General features: G+C 34.2%; 1 protein-coding gene across 1 annotated transcript in view; it reads right to left on the bottom strand.

The window, feature by feature from the left end:
- LOC111437896 overlaps positions 1 to 26002 on the bottom strand; it is a 75405-nt gene that overhangs the window by 2599 nt on the left and 46804 nt on the right. The window lies entirely within an intron of this gene.

Here is a 26002-nt window from a genome sequence, read left to right as displayed (position 1 = left end):
TTTTTTTTTTTTTTTTTTTTTTTTTTGTACTAGCCTATGGCCACCACTAAAGATATTGTCCGCTTTGGCCCATTACCTCACGATCTCACAGAGGTATTTGCACCGTTATTATAGGAAATGCTTCATTCTGCTCTCCAACCTATTCTATCTGTCATGACCAAATTTTAGAGAATTCGACAAATCGAACTTCAACAAAAAAATAAAATTTCCACTGTGTAAGACCTACAACACCTATGTTAGAAATTCAAAGTTATTTACAGAAGATAAAAATGGCATGGGATACAGAACAAATTCAAAATGAACCCAAAAAATTTTACAACTATTTGATGTCCCAGGTCGAATACAACTACAACACACTTCGGGTCGCACACCTGTGTGATAGTAGAGCGCTCGAGCATCTCCCCACAAAGTAACTGAACTAGAAAAGAAGAAAGGGGTATGTATAAAAATATAGTTAGTAACTAACCTACTTGTAGGCTCTCATTGCTTTCTTCTAATACTAGGTTTACACGACTTTCCTTTGGTCTATAAGAAGTTAGGGCTTAACCTTTATTGCACTCTAAGCTACCATGTAGGTCACAAAGTTCTAATTGATTCCTCATCAATCATCTACCTTTGTTGTCTCTAGTGCCTCTTCATGATTGGTGCCAAAAATAAAAAAGTTGCTTTGGCCGAGTGGGTAAGGCGTGTGGCTGCTAAGTACATGGGGTTTCCCCCTAAGAGTTCAAATCTCTTAGGTGATGAAAAGCTTTTTTTCTTTTTTTTTTGTACTAGCCAAAGGTCACTGCTAAAGGATATTGTCAGCTTTGTCTCGTTACCTCACAATCTCATAGAGGTATTCACACCCTTATTAGAAGGAATGCTTTATTCCACTCTCTAGCCGATTTTGGATATGTCATGACCAAATTTTAGATGTTTCGACAAATTGAACTAGGAATAAAAATAAATTTTGCTTTAAAAGCAATACAAAACCTATGTCAGAAATTCAAAGTTATTTACAAAAGAAATATACTACTAATTGATGTCTTAAGTCGAATACAACTACAATACACCTCGGGTCGACACTCCTCTGTGATAGTAGAGCTCTTGAGCGTCTCCCTACCTTGAAAAATACCTGAACTAGAAAAGGTAGAGAGGGGTTTGTATAAAAATATACTTAGTAATCAATCTATTTGTAGGCTCTCATCGCTTCCTTTTAATGCTAGATTTCTAAGACTTTCCTTTGGTCTATAGGAAGTTCGAGCTTACCCTTTACTACACTCTAAGCTACCGTGTAAGTCTTGAAGTTCTAATTGATTCCTCATTAATCATCTACCTTAGCTTTCCCTAAGGTCTCTTCGAATTTCGTTCCTGAAAAAAAAGTTGCTTTGGGCGAGTGGTTGAGGTGTGTGCCTGCTATGTACATGGTGTCTCCCCGCATGAGCTTGAATCTCTTAGGCGTTGATCAGTTCTTTTTTTTTTTACTAGCCAAAGACTGCCGCTAAAAGATATTGTTCGCTTTAGTTCATTTTTTTTTACTAGCCAAAGACTGCCGCTAAAAGATATTGTCCGCTTTGGCATGTTACCTCATGATCTCATAGAAGAATTCACACCCTTATTATAAGAAATGCTTCATTCCCAACTCCAACCATGGTTGGATCTGTCATGACTGAATTTTAAGTATTTATTGGTTATTTTAGAGGTTTCGACAAATCAAACTACGACGAAAGATAAATTTTGCTCAATTTAAAAGACATACAACACCTATGATATTCATTTAAAGTTATTTACAAAAGGAAAAAAAAGGACATGGGATACAAAACAATTAAAGATGAACCCCAAAAATTATACAACTAATTGATGTCCCAGGTCGAATACAACTAACATACACTCTGGGTTGACACCCCTCTGTGATAGTAGAGCTCCCGAGCATCTCCTCACCTTGAATAGTACCTGAACTCTTAAAGAAGAAAGTGGTAAGTATAAAAATATACTTAGTAACCAACTTACTTGTAGGCACTCACTTCTTCCCTACTAGGTTTCCATTCCTTTCCTTTGGTCTATAGGAAGTTCGGGCTTACCCTTTACTGTGATCTAAGTTACTGTTTAATCTCGAAGTTCTTATTGATTCCTCATCAATCATCTACCTCTGTTGTCCCTAATGTCTCTTCGAGATTCATGCCTAAAATAAAAAAGTTGCTTTGGTCGAGGGTTTAAGGTGTGTGCTTGCTAAGTACATGGGGTTTCCTAAGAGAGCTTGAATCTTTTAGGCGACGAAAAGTTTTTTGTTTTTTTTTACTAGCCAAAGGCCACCGCTAAAAGATATTGTCCGGTGATATGAACCACGCCCAAGGAATTTCCATACCTCAAGGTCCAGTTACAAGGACAACAGCCAAGAAGGTACAAGAAACCTTGTACACTTATATTCAAGCTATGGTGAGCTCATCAAAGAAAATTCTATAAGGCGTTGGAGACCTTTCTTATATGTTGTGCGAAGTGGAGCTTCAAGAAAGAGATGCATTAAATGCAGTTTAAGTTGCATTTAATGAACTCAGCTAAATTTATGGAACTAGTCCAAGTATGAAATCTGAATATCATCAAATTAGAATGCATGTAAGAGATGAAGAGAAAACAATTTTCAAAATTAAGTTTGGATTATATGAATGGTTTGTTATGCCATTTGGGTTATCTAATGCTCCTAGTACATTTATGCCCTTAATAAATCACGTTTTGAGACAATATTTGGGAAAACGTGCTGTGCATATTGATGATTTTTTAATTTATTTGAAGACTTTGCTTGATCATGTGGAGCATGTTAAGTTAGTTTTGATTACACATAGAAAGGACAAATGTCATTCTAACTTTAATATGTGTAGTTTTTGCAGGTAAAAAGTTCACGTCCTCGGTTTCATAGTCAGTAAAAGTAGAGTAGAAGTAGATAAAGAGAAAGTTAAAGTCATTAGCGATTTGCCTATCACAAAAAAATGCAAGTGAAGTTTAGAGTTTTCATGGGTTAGCTAGCTTCTATAAGAGATTTAAAATATTTTAGCACCATAGCTACCCATGAAATGATTTAGTGAAAAAAATGTTGTTTTTAAAGGAGGAAATGCAGGAAAATGCATTCAATTTGCTTAAGATGAAATTAAGAAATATACCATTAAGAAATTAAGCAATGGATAACTCTGAGGACTAGGGTTGCAACACTGGACCCCGAAGGAGGGTGGATTGTGATATCCCACATTCGTTGGAGAGGGGATAAAAAATTCGTACTAAGAGTGTGGAAACCACCGTAGTACGTAACGAGCCAACCCAGAATATATCTACTAGTGATGAGCTTGGTCTTTTACAAATGATTAGTTGTAATAGCTTAGTTGGTTAGAATGTGTGACTATTAACTACAACGTTCAAAAAATAGAACTTTTTCTATTGAATAAAAACCTGTAATTTTTTAGGTGTAGCTTCTAGTCATTGAAATAAAATGTAAATGCATCTTCGAGTCGAATTTTTTTTAGGTATCCCTTTTAAAGAGTTTGAAGCATATTGACACTAGCTATATTGTTTTCTAGAGTGTTAAAACGAAATTGAAGTCTTTTAGGTTTGTGCATACCCCAAATGAACCTAAGCTCATGACATAATCTATGAACATAATCTATGAACAAAAGGGAACCAAAATATATTTAAAAAGAGAGAACCAAAAAAGTAGCGCGGATGCCAATAAAGGAGTAGGGAAGCAAATGGGGAAGAAGAAATATAAGAGAGACGAGGGGGCTTTGGAGGCTTGAAATGTTAGATTATGGCGGGCAAAAATGTCTCTAGATGCACTAAATTTTGTCACGTAGCATACATTGGCTAAAAAAATTAGCAAGCGTCGGGAAATCTATCAATGTCTTTCGATGCTTGTCAATTTAGTTGGCCTTTTCCATAAAATTTTGTTCTTTTGGAGAGATATTTCTTCTATGGTAAATCAAATATTGATTCTCATCTTTACTACATTTTCATTTATCGCAAAACAAATTATCACAAGATTTAGAATATGAGTATTGTAGTCTATTAATTCTCGCAGAGTTCCTAACCAACATGCTGTGTGTTAAGTTAGGAACAATAAATATTTCTGACCTTTGGTATATATGATGTTACATGCTGCTAAAAAAATTAGTAGATGGGCCGTAATTGATCGAGAGCAAGTCTTGTATATGTGTCCAAAAATCCTAAATAACCATATAAAAATAACCTAAGTTAGAGGTAGTTGAAATACATCACTAACCTACAAATGATCCTAGGAAAAGAAAATAGGAATCGAGGAATCGAGATTTAATAAAACTCAAGAACAACTAAAAAGATAAGTACTAAACTTGTGAATGACAAGTTAGCTACTTATTGAATAAATGAATTACTCATCAAGATTATTTTAACTTTTCTAGTCAAATAAAGAAGTTGCAGGCCAACTGAGGATAGCAAGCTAGAGATGACAAGGAATCCTTTTCCAAGTCTGGTTTAAGTACATGTGTTTTTGTTGTTGAAAACTTACCTTGATTATTTTGTGTTGTAAAAAGTACTTGATTCACATGTTTTACTTGTCATGTATGAGAATGTTTTGTTCTATAACTTTTTTTCGAAGCAAAATGTTTATGTGAGTGGTAACTTATGTGAATTGAGCTATCGATGAGCGGGTATTATAGAAGCATTGCTCGAGAACTGTGCGGTGATAGAGGATATTGTCCCAAGGCATTTAATCGTTTGCTTGCATACATTCGTTGGTATATTTGGAATATTTACATTTCTTTTTTAGTAGTTTGTTGACTATTGGTCGAGGTAAGAAGCATTGCTCAAGAACTATGTAATCATAGAGGGGATCGTGCAAGGCATCCAGTCGTCTGTTTTTTTTTTTAATTTATCTTGAATTTCTACATTTCTTTTTTAGTTATTTGTTGAATATTGGTAAGGTAAGAAGGGGTGCTCCATATTTGTTTGAAATTCTACCTTTCTTTTTTAGTTGTTTGTTGATTATTGGTTGAGGTAAGAATTCTATATTTATGTGTATTTTTAATTTATTTAGAAATTCTACATTTCATTTTTCATTGTTTGTTGACTATTCGTCGAAGTAAGAATCGCTACTCGAGAATTGTGCAATCTTAGAGGGGGTCGTCTGGTCAAGTCATCTGTTTATTTTGAATTTCTACGTTTCCTCTTTAGTTCTTTATTGTTGACTATTGGTCGATATACATCTATTTATTTTTTATTTTTTAACTGAATTGTACTCTCAACACGTTCTCCATCTGTTATTTAACTTGAACAGTACTAACTTTTACAGGATTGTACTATAAACACGCTCTCCATTTGTTATTAAACTTGAACACTAACTTTTATTGAATTTCATGAATTGTACTTCGAACACGTTCTCCATGCCACACTAACTTTTATTGGATTGTACTCATTTCAACTTTACCTTATTGTATTTAAGTTTCAAAAATCATGTGGAAACCTAACTGCTTTTTGTGAGATCCCACAATGGTTGGAGAGGGGAATGAAGTATTCTTTACAAGAATGTGGATACAACTCTCTCGTGGCGCATTTTAAAATTGTTAGGCTGACAGTGATATGTAATGGGCCAAAATGAACCATTTTTTATAAGGTTGTGGAAATCCCTGCCCAGTAGACGCGTTTTAAAACTGCGAGGCTGATGGCGATACGTAATGGGTTAAAGTATAAAACAACAGCTTGCGGTGGGCTTGAGCTATTACAAATGGTATCAGAGCTAGTCATCGAGCAGTGTACCAACGAGGACGCTGGTCCCCAAGGGGGTGAGTGGATTGTGAGATCTCACATCAGTTTGAGAGAGGATCAAACATTTCTACATTTATGTTACACAAGGCTTTTAATTCATGGGCCAGGATTCTTATTCATAACTCGAAGTCTTCATCCATCTTTAGTGGCTTGTAGCCTAGCATGTGAGTAGGGTTCGTCATATGTTTTCTTATCATGGACATGTGGAATACATCGTGGACGCTTGAGAGTGAGAGTGGTAAGGCCAATTTATACGCTACCAGATCAATTTGTTCTAGAATTTTGAAGTTTCCGATGAAGTAAGGACTTAGCTTGCCCAGAGCATACTTGTAAGACTTAGCTTGCCCAGAGCGTACTTGTAAGAAAAGTAAAGGTGTAATGCACACAAAGAATGAAGGGGAAGACAAATGGTCATTTTTGTTTCTCTTGGACGAACACAACACTAGTGAGATAGAGGGGTAGGTTCCAACGTACAAAGACAGTTAACACCATGAGAAAGAAGGAGAAGGAACATGATGTAGACAACGAGTTTTGAGACGGAGCAATGAAGAAAGGAAAATGCGTGAAAACAGGTGGAGAAGACAAAATCCACCTAGTCGGACCCAAACTCGAATACCCGCAACCTCATTCCAACCAAGCAACGTCATACCTAGTTTGGTCAAGTAACCTAAAATACAAAGCCTTGGCCCAACAATGCAATCAGATACCCTCCAACAACCATTCCAGTCTAGTCTAGTAGTCTACTTCCTCTGTGCTTGGCCCAAAAACTCACATTCAAGCCAAAATACATAGAACCCGACCCAACTCATGATCCACTACACAAACCTGTGTGCCAACATGAACATTCAAACCTTAAATGACATTAAATGAACATTAAATGACATTTTTAGTTAATTTGTTAGTAGATTTTAAATTGGAAAGTGAGTGGTGAAAGAAAAGGCCAACAACCTCTGTAGGAATAGTGGCTGGGTGTCATTCTCATAGCTATAATTAGATTTAGAAAAACTTTTAAATAAGTTGTTTTTCTTTTGTAAAGTCAGAGCAGGGAAAAAGAAAAGAACAGAGAAGTAATAAAAGAAGGTTTTTTTAAGATAAACTCAGTGTTCTTTGTCTTTCCACTCTCAGAAGTAATAAAAGAAGGTTTTTTTTTAAGATAAACTCAGTGTTCTTTGTCTCTCCACTCTCAAAAGAAACATTAGTGTGCGTGACATCTCTTTCACAAATTCATGAGTATTCTTTCACATTTTTTTTTTTTGTACAACCTTATTAGTGACCCAGGCTAACTTAGGTCCCACTAACTCCCTATCGCCCACTTAATTCAAGCATAACTTAGATCTACACCATTTTCCATATACATTTTCGAATGGTGTCATCTCAATGGTTGCCTTGAAGCTATTATATCCTTTTTCATATTTGGCCACCAAAAGTGTTGTTTCTCTTTGTACATTTTGGTGCCACGTAGATGTACATAGAATAGAAAGTTGCGTGCCTCAGTTAATTTTTCGTTTCTTAATACCTCCATCACTGGGACACAGCCGTCCTTGACATAGCATTTCACCATATGATGTTTTGGAAAAACTATCTGCTAGACCCGTTGTGAGCTGACTCAATATCTTATTTAGGTTAGGGCCTCTTGTTGGGAGTTGATAATATACTGTTGGAAGTCGGGCAACACTGTGAGCCGAGAAATCTATGCTATAACCTCCTCAGTTACTACAACTATGTCATCTCATTTCAAAAACTGCATGTACTCGTGACTCTAACCATGCTTTTTACGACTTAAGACATCTGCGACCATGTTTGTCTTTCAAAGGTGGTACTGGATGTCTATATCTTAATCGTTCACCAACTCTAACCATCTTTGTTGCTTCATGTTTAGTTCTTTCTTGGTGAAGAAGCATGTTAGGCTCTTGTGGTCGTTGCAGATCTGGGTCTTTTCTCCATACAGGTAGTGTCGCCAAATCTTTAATGCAAACACTACTACGATCAATTCTATGTCATGGTGGGATAGTTCTTCTCATACTCTTTCAATAAATGGAACACATACACAACAACCTTACCATGTTACATCAATACACATCCTAGTCCCTTGTTGGAGATATCGTTGTATATCACGTTCCCCTCTTAATTTTCTGGTTCTGGGTGCACTAGAGCTGACACTAACCTCTATTTTTAACCCTAGAAAGCTTTGTACCTCTATAACTATAATTGGGCACTCCCACTTAGTGACAACTTCAATCTTGGTGGAGTCTACTAAAATTTCATCTTTTGATAAAAACGTGTCTAGAGAATGAGACTTGTTGTAGCCAAAATTCGTATTTTAAGAATTAGGCATAAAAACTATTATCTCTTAAGAGGGTTAGTACTTTTCGATGGTCTTCTTGGTGCTCTTGATCTATTCTTGATTATACTAGAATTTCGTGTATGAACACCATAAAAATGTGTCTATACACTCCTTGAAGACTACAGGCATTAAATCTATGAACAGAGTTAGGGCATTTATGAGGCCAAACGAAGTCACTACAAACTCATAGTGGTCGTACCTTGTTCGAAAGGTTGTCTTCAGTACATACCCTTCTTTGATCTTAATCTGGTGATAGCCTAATCGAAGATCTATCTTTGAAAATACCATCGTCTCTCGGAGCTGATCGAACAAATCTTTGATGCGAGGAAGTGGATACTTATTCTTTATTGTTTTCTTATTTCACTCCCTATCATCAATATAAAGGCGCATCGAGCTATCTTTCTTTGTCACAAACAGCATCGACGCACCCTAGAGGGATATACTAGGGAATATGAATCCTTTATTGAACAGGTCTTGTAACTGTACCTTAGGTTCTTTTAATTATACTTGTGCCATACAGTACCGGGCTTTTGAAATGTCTCTAGTTCCTGGTTCAAGTTTTATCCTAAAATCTACGACTCGGGTAGGAGGGACGGTTAGTAAATCCTCCAAAAAGACATCTGAGATTTTCTTTACTATAGATACTCTGTCCATGATCTTTTCTTTCACTTTTACGTCCGCTGAACAAGTGAATATGACCCACCCTCCTTGCTGTACTAGTTTTCTTGCTTTCATTATCGACACTATTTTTGGATGGCCCCCGTATACGTTCCCTTAAACTTAAAATTGGATTCAGTTGGCAGTGGGAATACTACCTCCTTCTTGTGACAATCTATGCTGGCATAATTCTCGGCTAGACAATCCATTCCTAATATGACGGAAAAGTCTGTCATACTCACTACTTTCAGGTACTATTACTTGTTCGTCTTTTATTTTGTTTTAGCAATGGAAATGAAACACTCTTTATAAGGGTGTAGAAATCTCTCTCTAGTATTACACTCAAAGTTCAAAGTGTAAAATATCATATTATTATGGAGGTTCGTGATTCTTGACATTGTTACCTAGTCTTAATCAAGCATTGTCGGTAATATTATCATCAAACCAATTCTATTGAATCAAAACCCTTTAATTGTGTTATAGTTTTTAGTTCTTTTTAGGAGTAGCTATTCTTGACATTGTTACCTAGTCTTCGTCAAGCATTGTCGGTAATATTATCGTCAAATAATCTCTACTGAATCAAAACCTTTGAATTGTGTTATAATTTGTAGTTCGTTTTAGGGGTAGCTTCGAGTAATTGAAAAAGAATGTAAATGTAATTTTGACCGAAAATTCTTAAGGTCTTTGAAGCATATTGAGAGTACCTATATTGGTTTGTTGCAAAATTTAAACAAATAATAAGCTCCAGATCAAACTTCAATCACATAACTAGCACCAAGATCATATTTTAATCTCACAAATATTTTTGAACTTATTGGTTGAACACGTAAATCATTTTTTTAACTTCAAAAAGCACATTAACAAAAATTAAAATCTTAATTAAGTTAAAAAAAACACATAAAGTAAGAATTCTACATACCCCAAATGTTTGAAGAAAACAAAACCTACGTTGACAGACATAAATTACAAACAAAGGGAACAAACAAATATTTAAAAAGAAAGAAAACCCAAGAAGTAGCAATCTCACTCAAACACCGGAAATGGATAGTCACCCAATGTCGATGAAACCCACGAGGGAAAAAAAAATAAGGGAGATAGGGGGCTTAAAAGGCTTCAGAGGTAGGTTATGGCGGGCAAAAAGATCTGGAGGCACAAAATTTTATTACATAGCTAAACTAGGCTAACAAAATTAGCAAGCTCAGTAAATCTATCCATATCTTTTGATGTTTGTCAATTTAATCCATAAAATTTTGTGCTTTTGGAGAGATATTTCTTCCAAGTAAACAAAATATTGACTCTCATCTTTATGCAAATATTCTACATTTTCATTTATCTTGAAAAAAATTGTCGTAAGATTTAGAATAGTCTATTGACCATTTGGGGGTCACAAGCAGCAAAGTTTGAACACAACGAGAAACGGATGGATAGAAAAGCATTAAGTCTTGTTCTCAAACCTTCACCTCCATCAACCGTATAAGTCTCATGCATATGTTAATTTGACGTTGATTTAACATTAGAAATTAACAATGGAGAATGATCTAGATGTTGTAGAAATTTCGACATTTGGATTTGAAAGTTAATATCAAAATTATTGACATGTTTACTCTAATCTTTGACTTTATTTTCAATTTTGAGGTTAGAGAAATATCAATAATCATAATATATATATATATATATATATATATATATATATATATAAATAAATAAATAAAGTTGGCAAAATTATTGACATGTTTTCTAGGAATTTATTATGCAAGAATCCATTACAACTTAGCTAAAATGAAATTGATCCAAAAACTAGGAGGAAAAGAAAAACCAAAAGGAATAAATGAACATTGCCAAGGAACAAAGGATCATTGCCAAGCTAAAATGAAATATCGATAATTATAGTGCTCATCAAGATGAATCTAATGAGATAAGAATCAAGAAAAATTATTGACTCTACAAGAAAAATTTTGTTCATACGTTTTAGAAGATACACACAAACCTAAAATATCTTTGTAGCACAAAAACCCTAACCAGAACTAATATTTAGACTTTATTTTAAGTGGGATTTTGTTTAGAGTCTGGGGAAAAAAATGTTGTAACTCTAGAGGGTATTTTCGACATTTTAACTCATTTCCTTAATTAATTATTTGTAATTGAATTAATTAGCAGTTAGTGAAGAATAAAGTAAAATTTAAGAAAGAAGAGGAAGGAGAAAGCACCCGACCATTTGGAGTCATTTTTTATCTGTGGTTCCTTTATGAAAATTACTCAAAATCACGTGGAGATTGAACAAGTGAATCATCAAAACGCATCAAGAATTGAGAATGATCGAGAGGTAGTAGTTTTGATTTTTTAGACTTAATTTTTTTCTAAATCCATGAGATTTTGGTGATTTAGGTTCCATAACTTTTTTATAATGATTTAGGAAGTTACTATCTATACTATCAAAATACCAACCAGGGTCTTCTTTTATGGTGGCTCAATCATAAGAACTTCAAAATAAGTATGTTTTACTCGAAGCAACTTTATATTCGGTGACCTACTGTGAATTTATTAGGAAACATGAGTAAAGATAAATGATGCTAAAAAGATTAGTATAGGTTTGTGGGGATAGTCTTAGCTCTTAAAAGTAAGAAGTAGGTAACATGATCCTATCATAGGGAAATGTTGGGGTAATTAGTTGTCAAATCTCAATTCCAAATCTGGGGAGGCGCTACATGGTTTTTTAAGCCAATAAATAGTTTAGGAGCCCTTTTATGAGCCTCTGACGGATGAAGTTTCTTCCAATCTCATTGTGCAATTAACTCTATCTTAACGACCAAAATCAAGGAGCGAATAATCTTTAGAATTGAGCTGATATAAATTTCCTTTAATTCTTGTTTCTAGGCTGGTATTGCAATTGAATTTCACTACTCAAGATAGGTTACAATTGGGCACTTTAGAAATTTCCTATACATCATCATCATGCATCATCATATAATATCATTGCGTCACATCATTCTTATAACATAGTCTCATCATCATATAGTACAGCCACATCATCATATAATATAACGCATAAATGACACGTGCAAGGACCACTGGGCACGTGTCTTCATACATAAGACAAGTCTTCTGACCGAGCCGATAGTAAGGTCACTTACTTGATTGGCCTTAGCTGGCATTTTTCCTAAACTCGAGTATGTTTCAATTTCTCTCACAAAGTTGCTACAAGTATCATGGGAAATTGTTTCCTAATAGAACGTCCATCTCTTTTCGTTAACAATTCATATTTCTAACGGTTCATATTTTCAATAATACTTGTAGCATATCTAGTCTTTCAAAACCTCCATGATATTTAAAAATATGGGATAAAAAGAAACAAACAAAAATTAAAATTAGATGAAATGCTCTAGTAACACGGTCTCATATCTTTATGCATCATCTAAAATGGGGAAAAATTAGTAAGGGTGACTATATACTCACAATGTAGCCATACCTAAGAGTTGAAACTAGACTCATGTTTACAAACCAAGATATTGAATGCATGCAAAGTCCTATTTATATGTAATATGTTTAGTTACTGATATAAAATAAGTTGTCTTAATCATGCCACAAACATTTTATGGGGGGTGAAAAAATCCAACGAAGTTTTATTGTATATATATATATTTTTTTCTTTATGATTATACACACTTAGCTAGTGGAGATTATGGTATTGATGACCATGAATGAAAGTTACAACCTTTTAATTAACCATAGGTTACTGTAAAATTTATTTTCAAGGCCATAAATAGTTATTCATGTTTAGTACGAAGATTTTTTGACATTATAATGAAAGTTGCCTATAATACTTCTTTAGCCATGATTTTGTTCGTGTGCATTTCTTGTGTTTTGATTTGCATGCTAAATTCATTTGAGTAGTTTTAATCAAACTATTTTGGAACCAATTAAAAAAAAAAGAAAAAAAAGTAAGAAAACAACACTCAACCATACAAGGTGTCTTGCCTTTACCCAAAATAGAAGTAGAACATGAGTCGAGTACTTTAAGAAATAATCAGCAAGTGACCCCACCTGCAATTCAGTAGGGATCTAACGTTAAAACCTTCATAGGGGTGGCCTCTAGTCCGGACAAAATTGGATGTGTAGTATTTCCCTACACACGACCAACAACAAACATGAATCCCTTGGCGTTTTGCACCCCCTTAGACCCATCATAGTGGGGCTAGTTGTCTGTAGTCAGACGTCTGGAGGTTAGCAAACCCCCAAGTGTCATGTGTAGCATGATGATTATCATCATAGTGTATGCATTCGTACTCATCATCGTAAATGGGGAAGTAACCCGATGTATATAAACACACAAAATGCATAAGGTCCCTATAGTTTTTCATATTTAAATCATCCTTAAAACACAACTTTATACATTATTCACAAATCACAATAGGCAACATGCATGCGTTGGCTTTCATACTTTCCTCATTATTAACATCAATTAGGGTTGGGTCTTAGAAAACCTGTCGTCATAATGTATCATGACATTTAGTACATGCACAATCTTACCATGGAATAACTTCATATTAAGTCATGTCATCATCATGCATCTTATATTGTCATGTTATCATGTATCATCATCGTCATGTCATCATCATATAATGTCATCTTATAACATCACTACGTAACATCCTTCTTATAACAGAGTCTCATCATCATATAATGTCATCATATAACCTCATCGCGTAACATCATTCCTACAACATACTCTCATCATCATACAACATACTTACATCATCATATAACATAGTCACATGATCATATAATTTAAAGCATAAATGACACGAGCAAGGACCACTGGGCACGTGTCATTATAATAAGTCAAGTCTTCCGACTGAGCCGATATTAATGTCACTTACTTGGTTAAGATTTCATAGACTCCACAGAAAGAATCATGAGTCATCCAAAATGTTCTTGGCCATATAAAATAAAGGTTTGGAAAAATCTTGAGCATTAAGAATATCAAGTAAGTCACTTATGAATTGTTGGAGTCCCATGTTGGCTAATTAAGGGGAAGATCATGGGTATATAAGTGAAGGACACTATTTCCATTGGTACGGAGCATTTTGAGGAAACATAATATAAAGCCATAAGAGTTTATGCTCAAGTTACAATACCTTAGATGAGGATTCTTGCAAGTTCTCGGAGGAAACACGCCCAACAATCGTGTCGGAAAGCGAAATTGAGAATCATCCAACTTCGTTAACGAACTGAGCTTTTCTTGATTTTCGATCTCATTTATTAAGCTTTGTGAATATCAATAAAATGCAAGAATAATAGATTTGGATAGGTGGACTTGAGATCTTGAATTCTCATGAAGGAATCGAGTTAATTTGAGTTACGGATTGGAAAATAGAAAAAATCAAAACAAATAGGTGAAATGCTATTTGACCGGAATCTGGAAAATTTGATGAATTAAGGCCATTGCCGATGGAAGACGCATCCGGCAACAAGGAGGACACGCGTCAAACACACTATGGAGGGACGCACCCGACGCCGTGAGCTAACACGCATCCAACTGCCGACCCGAATACCTGAATTAGAAATCGACCCACACGCCAGGAAGCGATCTGGTGACCCGTGGTCCAACTCGAATCCTATCGACAATCCCTGCATGCCACGTGTCACACCCAAAAAATTTGAAGGGTAAGTCTGCATCTGCTGAGGTTCAAAGTGCGCCCTGCCCGCGCGTGGACCACCTACTTTCATCCGTTTTTCGCTCGATTTGCCAGTTTTTCGTCCCGACTCCAATGTTAATCCTATTTTACTGTGAAATAGGTGCCTGCAAAGAGAATTTGTAATTTTGGACTCCTTTACAACTATAAATCAAGTTTGAAAGACACGCGATAGACATGTAAGTAACCACACGAAATTAGGAAGTAATAATTGTAGGGTGCCCTTGGTATTACATGCATGCTTGAGGAAATTACTCGTGAGTGACTAGATCTTATAGTCATCTGTACTTAGGAAGTAATAATATTCCTTTTTTTTTTCTCGTATTTATTCTCCATTATGTTCACATGTATCATTGTTAAATTTTTAATAGATTGTTACTTTCAAATCATCGTCACCCTTGTCTCTCTATTCTTTTTTTTTTTTTTGTTCTTTTTTTTATCTTTTAATTCCGTTGACAATTTAATTCTGTTCACATATGTTATTGGACAATTTTTAATCCATTTTTTTGCCTATTCATTTACTCCAAATCAGGTAAAATTGTTAGCATTTAATTTGTAACTCAAACTAAATAATTGTAAAAATTTAGAGAAAATTGTAGATATAATTGGATGGTTGAATGTGATCTCCAAACAATGAAATTAGGATAAAAGAAAAAGAAGATGTAATGTATACCTTAACAACGAATTTAAGGTATTTGTTCAAGTAAATCACTATTTTGGTTTTTTCTCAAATTGACATTTTTTGTTTTTGTTTCTTTTTGCAACAACTGTAATATTATAGGGTAGAGGGGTTGGTTAAGGATAGATAATTGGAGAAAGGGAAGAGAGGTTAACCAAGAAATGTTATTTTTCTAATAAAGGTAATCTTTCTTATTTCTTTATTTATTTACCTGTATATACCTATATTTTTTAGGTTATTACAGAAGCTATTTTGAATAAAATCACACCGTCAAAGAAAATTAAATATATAGTTTTTGAAGTTAAGGATGAAGAAGCACAAATTTCTCTTGATTTCTGTCGCTACAATGGCCATGCTTTCGCTTTTAGTTTTCTCTCGTACCCTCTCTATTATCCCTAATTGCTCCCTTACTCCCTCTCTTTCTCTCTTTCAATTTTATGAGGCCCTAACTTTTTGTTTAATTCGATTGATGCAGATACAGAGGTGAAAGAGGGAACTTCACTTTCATTAACTTGTAATGAAGTTTGTCCAAACGACAGCAAAAGCGGAAAACGATAAATGCATACAGTTATACTTTAGAAAAGGATTTAAATATGGAGTATGCATTCCAACCTCTCCAAAAATAAGTTGTTTGTTGTGCCCTTTCATTTTGTTTAAACTTCAATTCATTTCTTTGTAAAAGATATGAAATTATCAATAAAATTATAAACTTATCTTTCCTTCGAGTTCAATGCATTGTTCTATAAATTGCAGTTTTCAAGATTGATTGCAATTGTGAACATCAGAAGTGATCAAATAATTAATGACGGCCAACAATTTCAAGTTTCTCTATTAGAAACCATATTACAAAAACAAGTTCAAGAGGTTCTTGCATAATTTTGCTTTGTTTATAGCTAATAGCACAAATATTTTGACAAATTAACATAGATTTAATAAATAGAAATCCTCATTGCCTACAAATTTTGGAAAACAAAAACTTGAATAAAATTTTTAGCTTCAAAAGCTGTACTCTAGAATTCTGAAACAACACTATTGTTAAAAAAAATTATACGAAATACTAAAGAATTGTAAAACACCATGTCTCTTCTACAAAACATGAAAAAAAAATCCAAAATGAGAAAATTTCAAAACTTTTACTACAACCATGCTTTTTTTCTTCTAATTTCGAATCACGAGTAAGACAATGTGAGCATGATGATAATTGGTATCGGCTACAAATACATACCTGACATCTACTTTTGGCAACAAACTAAAGTTCATATTAAAAAAATATATATATATATATCAAGCATATCTAATCTTTCAAAATCTTCATGATATGTAAAGACATGGGATATAAAGAAACGAGCGAAAATTAAAACTAGATGAAATGATCTTGTCACACGGCCTCGTATATTTATATATTACCTAAAATGGAAAAAAAATAGCAACGATGACAAAACTCATATGTTATTTAGATTTAAAGAGGTTTTATTGTATTTCTTCTTCTTTAAGTTTTAGAGAATTGTCTTTATGATTGATTATACGTTACAATTAGCTAGTGACATTTATGGTCATGAAAGTTGCAACCTTTTAATTAATCATTGGTTATGTAAGGTTTATAATGAAAGTTGCAAGATTATACTTCTTAACAAATGTGTTTGTTCTTTTACATTTATTATGTTTAGATTTGCAGGCTAAAGTCATTCAAGTATTGTTGACCAACCTATCTTGTAACCAATTAAAAAAAAAATCAAAAGAAAAAGAATTCAAGAAACCACACTAGTCTTTCAAGAGTGTTTTGCCTTTACCTAAAATAGAAGTAGCACATGCTATGACTACTTTAAGAAATACTCAGTAACTAATTCACTATTGGGGTCTGGAGTGCTACCACATGCAACTCATGATTAGGGATCTAACGTTAAAACCATCGTATGGGTGGCCTCCAGTCCGGACAAAATTGGATGTGTAGTACTTCCCCACACACGACCCAGAATTGCAAGCATGAATCTCCAGGCGTTTCGCACTCTCTTGAACCCATCATAGTCAAGCTAGTTGTCCGTAGTCAAACGTCTGGAGGTCAGCAAACTCCCGAGTGTCATGTGAAGCATGATGATCATCATCATCATAGTGTACGCGTTCGTACTCATCCTCATAAATGGGGAAGTAACCCGATGTATGTAAACACACCAAAGACATGAGGTCCTTGTAGTTTTTCATCTTTAAATCATCCTTAGGACAAAACCATATACATTATTCACACATCGCATTGGGCAACGTGCACGAGTTTGCTTTCATACTTTCCTTGTCATGAACATCAATTATGATTCTTTCATAGAAAACTCGTCGTCATAATGTATGATGTCATTTAATATATGCACATCATCTTACTATGGAATAACATCATATTAATTCATGTCATCATCATGCATCTTATATTGCCGTGTTATTATGCATCATCTTCATCATGCATCATCATATAATGTCATCATATAACAGTATCGTGTAACATCATTCTTATAACATAGTCTCATCATCATACAACAATCACATCATCATATGATATAAAGCATAAATGACACGTGCAAGGACCACTGGGCACGTGTCGTCATTCATAAGGAAAGTCTTCTGACCGAGCCGATAGTAAGGTCACTTACTTGGTTGGCCTTAGGTGGCGTTTTTTTTCTAAACTCGAGTACGTTTGAATTTCTCCCCCAAAGTTGCTACAAGTATTGTCATAAATTATTTCCTATTAGAACGTCTATCTCTTTTCATTAACAATTCATATTTTCATATTTTCAATGAACGTCCTTCTCCTACTAGGTTTCCATGACATTCCTTTGGTCGATAGGAAGTTTTGGCTTACCCTTTACCGATCTCTAAGCTACCGTGTAGGGCTCAAAGTTCTAATTGATTCCTCATTAATCATCTAAATTTGTTGTACCTAGTGCCTCTTCGAGACTTTTTCCTAAATAAATAAGAGTCGTTTTGGGCGAGTGGTTAAGACATGTGCCTGCTAAGTACATGGGGTTTCCCTACGAGAGTTTGAATCTCTAAGGCGAGGAAATATTCCTTTTTTTTGTACTAACCAAAGACTATCGCTAAAAGAAATTGTCCACTTTAAAAGACATACATCACTCGTGTCATAAATTTCAAGTGATTTACAAACGAAAAAAGGCATGGGTTACAAAAGAATTCCAAATCCACCCAAAAAGTTATATAACTAATTGATGTCCCAGATCGAATAAAACTAACAGATACTCCGAGTCGAGACCCCTCTGTGATAGTAGAGCACCCGAGCATCTCCCCACCTTGACTAGTACCTGAAATAGAAACGGAGAAAGGGGTAAGTATAAAAATATACTTAAGAACCAACCTACTTGTAAGCTCTCATCGCTACCTTCTTCTACTAGGTTTCCATGTTTTCCTTTGGTCTATACTTTACTGCGCTCTAAGCTACTGTGTAGGTCTCGAAGTTCTAATTAATTCCACATTAATCATCTAGGGTCTCTTCGACATGTGGTTTCCCCGCGAGAGTTTGAATCTCTTAGGCATCGAACAGTTCATTTTGTTTGTACTAGCCAGAGGCCGCTTGCTAAAAGATATTGTCCCCTTTGAACCGTTACCTCACGATCTCATAGAGGAATTCACACCCTTCTTATAAGAAATGCTTCATTCCCAACTCCAACCGCTTTTGGATCTATCATGACCGAATTTTTAAGTATTTATCGGTTATTTTAGAGGTTTCGACAAATCGAGCTTCGACGAAAAAATAAATTTTGCTCGGTTTAGAAGACATACAACACCTATGTGAGAAATTCAAAGTTATTTACAAAAGAAAAAAAAATGACATGGGATACAAAATAATTAAAAATGAACCACAAAAATTATACAACTAATTGATGTCTCAGGTCCAATACAACTAACATACACTCCAGGTCGACACCCCTCTGTGATAGTAGAACTCCCAAGCATATCCCCACCTTAAACAATACCTGAACTAGAAAAGGAGAAAGTGATCACTATAAAAATATACTTAATAATAAACTTACTTGGAGGCTCTCTTCGCTTCCTTCTTCAACTAGGTTTCCATGACTTTCCTTTAATTTATAGGAAGTTTGGGCTTACCCTTTACTGTTCTCTAAGCTACCGTGTAGGTCTCGAAGTTCTAATTGATTCCTCATCAATCATCAACCTTTGTTGTCCCTAGTGTCTTCTCGAGATTCATGCCTAACATAAAAAAGTCGCTTTGGTTGAGTGTTTAAGGTGTGTTCCTGCTATGTACATAAAGTTTCTCCACGAGACTTCGAATCTCTCAGTCGTCGAAAAGATTATTTCTTTTGTACTAGCCAAAGGCCACCGCTAAAAGATATTGTCCACTTTGGCCCGTTACCTCACGATCTCATAGAGGTATTCTGTCATGACCGAATTTTAAGTATTAATCGTTATTTTAAAAGTTTCGACAAATCGAGTTGCGACGAAAAAATAAATTTTGCACAGTTTAAAAGACATACAACACCGATGTCAGAAACTAAAATTTATACAACTAATTGATGTGCCAGGTCGAATACAACTAACATATACTCCGGGTCAACACCCCTCTGTGATTGTAAAGCTCCTAAGCATCTCCCCATCTTGAACAGTACCTGAACTAGAAAAGGATAAAGGGGTAAGTATAAAAATATACTTAGTAACGAACCTACTTATAGGCTCTTATCGCTTCCTTCTAATACTAGATTTCCACGACTTTCCTTTGGTCTATAGGAAGTTCAGGCTTAACCTTTACAACGCTCTAAGTTACCGTGTAGGTTTCGAAGTTCTAATTGATTCCTCATCAATCATCTACCTTTGTTGTGCCTAGTATCTCTTCAAGATTCATGTCAAAAATAAAAAAGTTGCTTTGGCCGAGTGGTTAAGGTGTGTGCTTGCTAAGTACATGAGATTTCCCTGCAAGAATTCAAATCTCTTAGGTGAATGTCAGACCATTGTGTCAAAACTTGGAGGGTACAACATTCATCATTTTTCTCATCACAATCAAATACATGATTTTCACAAGGACATCAAGTTGTACAATATTATGATCATTCTCTCATAAGCAAGAAAATTTATTTAATAAAGATTTATTTTCAATGATTGAAGCCTTATATTTCTTTCGATATTTTGAACTAAGTCTTGCTAAATCAAGTTGCTTCTAAAATAAAATAAATTTAATAATTGATCATAAGAAAGAGATTCAAGAATTACCTCATCTTATTCATCCTCTTTGTCACTATGAGACATGAAGCAAAAATTCACTTGCACTTTCATCACTATCATCCCAAGTAGTTTTCATTGCTTTAATAATTCATCATAAGAGAGAGATTCAAGAATTACCTCATCTTATTCATCCTCTTTGTCACTATGAGCCATGAAGCAAAAATTCACTTGCACTTTCATCACTATCACCCCAAGTAGTTTTCATTGCTTTCTTCTTGGATATCTTAGATGATTTGAGGAGAGAACAATTCGTACTTATACGACTCGGCTTTTTACATTAATAACATATTATTTTATCCTTTTTACTCTTTTAACCTTTTGACTCTTTTTGGTTGGTGGAATGTTTCTTAAATTGTTTTTTCCTTTTGATGAAACTTTTATACTTATGTGAGGTAGGCAACATCATATTCATCAAGGGCTTCCTCATCGTCGGAGTCAACTTCTATGATGGACTTTAGGGCTATACTTTTTGGATTCCTCTTCCATGTTCTCCTTCTTGCTAATCTCATGTGTCATGAGAGAACCAACAAGTTCATCCAAAAAAAGCTTTGTGAGATCCTTTCGCTCTTGAATTGTAGGCATTTTGTTTCCCAACTTTTATGTAGAGATCTAAAATTTTCCTTACATTTTCGGAAGCAGAATATATTTTTCCAAGATTTTTCAAAGCATTTAGAATATTAGTAAATCTAGTAAACATATGACTTATATATTCATTTGCATCCATTTTAAATAGTTCATAATGATGAATGTTAATTTTTTTTTTCAACTTGATTTGTTCCTTCATAACTTACTTGAATAGTTTTCGAAATTTCATAGGCTGAATAACACATTGATACTCTACTAAATTCTTTTGAAGCATAAGATATTTTGAACTAAGTCTTTCTAAATCGAGTTGCTTCTAAAAAAAAAAAAAATAATAAAATAAAATAAATAATAATAATAATAATAATTCAGAAAGAGATTCAAGAATTACCTCATCTTATTCATCCTGTTTATCACTATGAGACATGAAGCAAAAATTTGCTACTTCTTGTCACTTACACTTTCATCACTATCATCCCAAGTAGTCTTCATTTCTTTCTTCTTGGATATCTTAGATGATTTGAGGAAAGGACAATTCATACTTATATGACCCGGCTTTTTACATTCATAACATATTATTTTATCCTTTTTACTCTTTTGACCTCTTTGACTCTTTTTGGTTGGTGAAATGTTTCTTAAATTGTTTTTTTTTCTTTTGATGAAACTTTTATACTTATGTGAGGTAGGCAACATCATTTTCATCAAGGGCTTCCTCATCGTCGGAGTCAACTTCTGTGATGGACTTTAGGGCTATACTTTTTGGATTCCTCTTCCATGTTCTCCTTGCTAATCTCATGTATCATGAGAGAACCAACAAGTTCATAAAAAAAAAAAGCTTTGTGAGATCCTTTCCCTCTTGAATTGTAGTCATTTTGTTTCCCAACTTTTAGGCAGAGATCTAAGAATTATCTTTAGAAGGAGAATATATTTTTCCCAGATTTTTCAAAGCATTTAGAATATTAGTAAATCTAGTGAGTATAGTATAGATTCATTTGTATCCATTTTAAATAGTTCTTAATTATGAATGTTAATATTTGTTTTTTAACTTGATTTGTTCCTCCATAACTTACTTCAATAATTTTCCAAATTTCATAGGCTAAATAACACATAGATACTCTATTAAATTCATCATTATGGTACAATTTATAGCACTAGCATTAAAAAGAATATTTCACAATTACTTAGGACACAATAAAGAAAATTTATAGCACTACCATTAAGAGTACATTTTTTCATATCATGCCCTATTTTAAGCTTTTCAATATTATTAACAATTTTTATTGAAATGTAGGAGCCTTTACTAACATTTAACATAATTGATAATCAATCGATTACAAATAAATCTTTATTGTAACTTCCCAATAAGTATAATTTGTTCCATCAAAATAAAGAGGTTTAGAAGTTGATTGTACACAGTTATTAACACGGTAGGTTTACCATAAGCTCTAACAATAAAGTTTACATAAAATATCTATAAGAGCAACTTGCTCTGATACCAATTGTTGGATCGTTATGGCAGCCTTATAGGGTGAACAGGGTTTTAAAATTAAAGTATTTAAGCATGATTAAGTTTTCTAATTATGAAAATTTTTAAAAAATAAGCAGACGATGATAATTAATACAATCAAATAGTTCAAGAAATAACAATAAGCAATTATGAAATACTTAGAACATGCAATAAATCACAATAACAATTTCGAGATTAAATAGGAAAGAGTCAGAAAATATAATACCGTCGTTTTATAGTGGTTCGGTCAAAATCGACCTAGTCCACTCCCCAAGCGTCTCTTGGGAATTTGAATAAACCTTTCTCGACTCTTTACTCGGATCAGAGCTCAACCGTTACACTGCTCTTTTTAAGAGTTCAAGAGCAAACTCAATCCTTTCCACGTTTCTTGATCAAACCAATACAAGTATCTGAATTTTGTAGAAACACACTCCAACTCTTTAAAGGAGTAAATTTACCATTTGAACACTCACAACTATTTTCTCATAATAAGAGAAATAAACTTGAAAGCTTGAAGAGAGCAATAACTTTGTGAAAATTGAGATTAAAGAAATTATGAAAGTTGTGTGTTGAAGTATGAGGAAGACCAAAAAGCCAAATGCATCATTTCACTCAAATGTTACGCCCTTCCTCATTAGTTTGGTAAGTTGTGAGGCTATTCTAGCAAAGTCTTACACAAACATTTGGTAGTATCCTCCTAACGACAGAAAGCTTCATACCTCTATAACTATAATTGGGCATTCCCACTTAGTGACAACTTCAACTTCAACTTCAATCGTATTATGAGAATTTGGTGTAAAAATTGTTCTCTCTCAAGATGGTTAGTACTTTTTTATGGTGTTCTTGGTGCTTTTGATCTATTCTCGAGTATACTAGAATATCATGTATAAACATGATAAACAACATGTCTATACACTCCTTGAAGACTACATTCATTAAATTCACGAACATCGCCTTCTTGATCTTAATATGATGATAGCCTGATCGAAGATCTATCTTTGGAAATATCGTCGGCTCTCGGAGCTGATCAACCAAATCATTGATGCAAGAGGGTGGATACTTATTCTTTACTATTTTCTTGTTTCACTCCCTACCATCAATGCACAGGCGCATTGAGCCATCTTTATATGTCACAAATAGCATCGGGGCACCCAGAGGGATACGCAACGACGAATGAAACCTTTATCCTACAGGTCTTGTAATTGTACCTTTAGTTCTTTCAATTCTGCTTGCGTCAGACAGTACGACTCGAGTAGGAGGGACTGTTGGTAAATCCTCCAGAATGACATTTGAGATTTTCTTTACTATAGGTACTCTGTCCATGGTTTTTTCTTTCACTTTTACATCCACTGCACAAGCCAATATGACCAACCCTCCTTGTTGTACTCGTCTTTTTGCTTTCAATATCGACACTATTTTTGGGTGGCCCCCGTATAGGTTCCCTTGAACTTAGAATTGGACTCAGTTGGCGGTGGGAATACTACCTCCTCCTTGTGAAAATCTATACTGGCATAATTCTCAGCTAGACAATCCATTCCTAATATGATGGAAAAGTTTGTCATACTCACTACTTTGAGGACTACGCTTATGGTCCATTCAACTACTATTACTTGTTCGTCTTTTATTCTATTTAGCAATGAAAATGAGGCACTCATTACAATGGTGTAGAAATCTCTCCCCAGTATTACACTCAAAGTTCAAAGTGTAAAATATTATATTATTATGGAGGTTCGTGATTCTTGATAATGTTACATTGTCATAATCAAGCGTTGTCGGTAATATTATCGTCAAACCATTTTTATTGAATTAAAACCCTTGAAGTGTGTTATAATCTGTAGTTCTTTTTAGGGGTAGCTTCGAGTAGTTGAAAAAGGATGTAAATGTAATTTTGAGTCGAAAATTCTTAAGGTGTTTGAAGCATATTGATAGTACCTATATTGCTTTATGACTTTTCAGATGAAACAATATTATTTACTTCTATTTTTTTCACTACGGAATCGTTAATTCTATCGAGACTTATTTAAATATTATATTTTCTATCATTTATTTAGTTTTTTTTATTATTCTCAACAATTAAAAAAATTAGATTAGTTTCATAATATAATATTTTATACAAATTTAAATTTAATTAACATACCAATTATCGATTTGATAAGTTTATAAAACTCATAAATATTAACCGAAAAAAAAAAGAAACAAAAAATACATCTAATACTTTCTTGAACACAATTTTTTTTTTTTTAATAATGGGAAATCCTCGCATTCTTTATCAAAATCAATCAAGAATAGATTACAAGATAGTTTGTAGTATACTAGTACACCTTAGTGGGGTGGTGGGTATTTACAGTGGAAGCTATACAATGTAAACTACATATTCGTTTATCTTTTGGGCTCATATAATTATTAAGTTTGACCATATTAGGCTAATGATGATCTCTATACAATGTAAACTACATATTCGTTTATCTTTTGAGCTCATATAATTATTAAGTTTGACCATATTAGGCTAATGATGATCTTTTAACATAACATTCATGCTCATTCAATTATTAGGGTTGACCTTATTAGACTTTCGAGGATCTCTTTTAACAAAATATTCAATTTTGGGTCAAACAGAACACTTTCTAGAATCACTCTAAAGACTTGTGTTTGTTTTGTATCTGAATCCCTCTAAAGACTAACTAATACTTTTTATTTTGTATGCTCCAAAGTATCAAAGTTGTGAAACCCTCAAAGTTGCCCTCTCACGAGGATCAAAACTTGAGTTTGTAGCCTTAGACCACTCGGCCATCCTGACTATTTATTTTGAGTTTTAACATTGGTTGGAGAGGTAAATGAAGCATTTCTTATAAGGGTGTGGAAACCTCTCCCTAATAGACGTGTTTTAAAATTTTTAGACTTACGACGATACATAACGGGCAAAAACAGACAAATATCTACTAGCGATTAGAGAGGGGAACTAAGCATTTCCTATAAGGTTGTGGATACCTCTTCCTAGTAGACATTTTAAAATCGTGACACTGATGGTGATACGTAATTCACCAAACTAGACAATGTCTGATAGCGGTGGACTTGGTTTGTTACAAATTGTATTAGAGCTAGTCATCGAAAGGTGTGCCAACGAAGTTGCTGGGCACACAAGGGGATGCATTGTGAAATCCCACACCGGTTGGGGAGGAGGAATGAAACATTTCTTATAAGGGTGTGGAAATCTCTCACTTGTAGACGCGTTTTAAAACTGTGAGGTTGACAACGACATGCATTGAGCCAAAGTCAACAATTTTTAGGCTAATACAAATAATTTGTTGGAATAGTTCAATCGATTAGAGCGTGTGACTGTTAACCATAAGGTTGGAGGTTCATCCAGCCTTCTTTTTAGCAATGTGAATAAATCCTTCCATTTAAGCATGTGGATACCAAATTGGATAATATCATATCGCTATGGAGGTTTGTGATTCCTAACACTGTACCTAGTCTTAATCAAGCATCCTTAATAATAATTTTGAGTTCTTTTTAGGGGTAGATTCGAGTATAAAAACATA

The sequence above is a fragment of the Cucurbita moschata genome, unplaced genomic scaffold (genome assembly GCF_002738365.1).
Source record: "Cucurbita moschata cultivar Rifu unplaced genomic scaffold, Cmos_1.0 Cmo_Scf00068, whole genome shotgun sequence".
In the NCBI taxonomy this organism is placed as follows: domain Eukaryota; kingdom Viridiplantae; phylum Streptophyta; class Magnoliopsida; order Cucurbitales; family Cucurbitaceae; genus Cucurbita; species Cucurbita moschata.
This window is presented reverse-complemented; position numbering and strand designations above follow the sequence as displayed.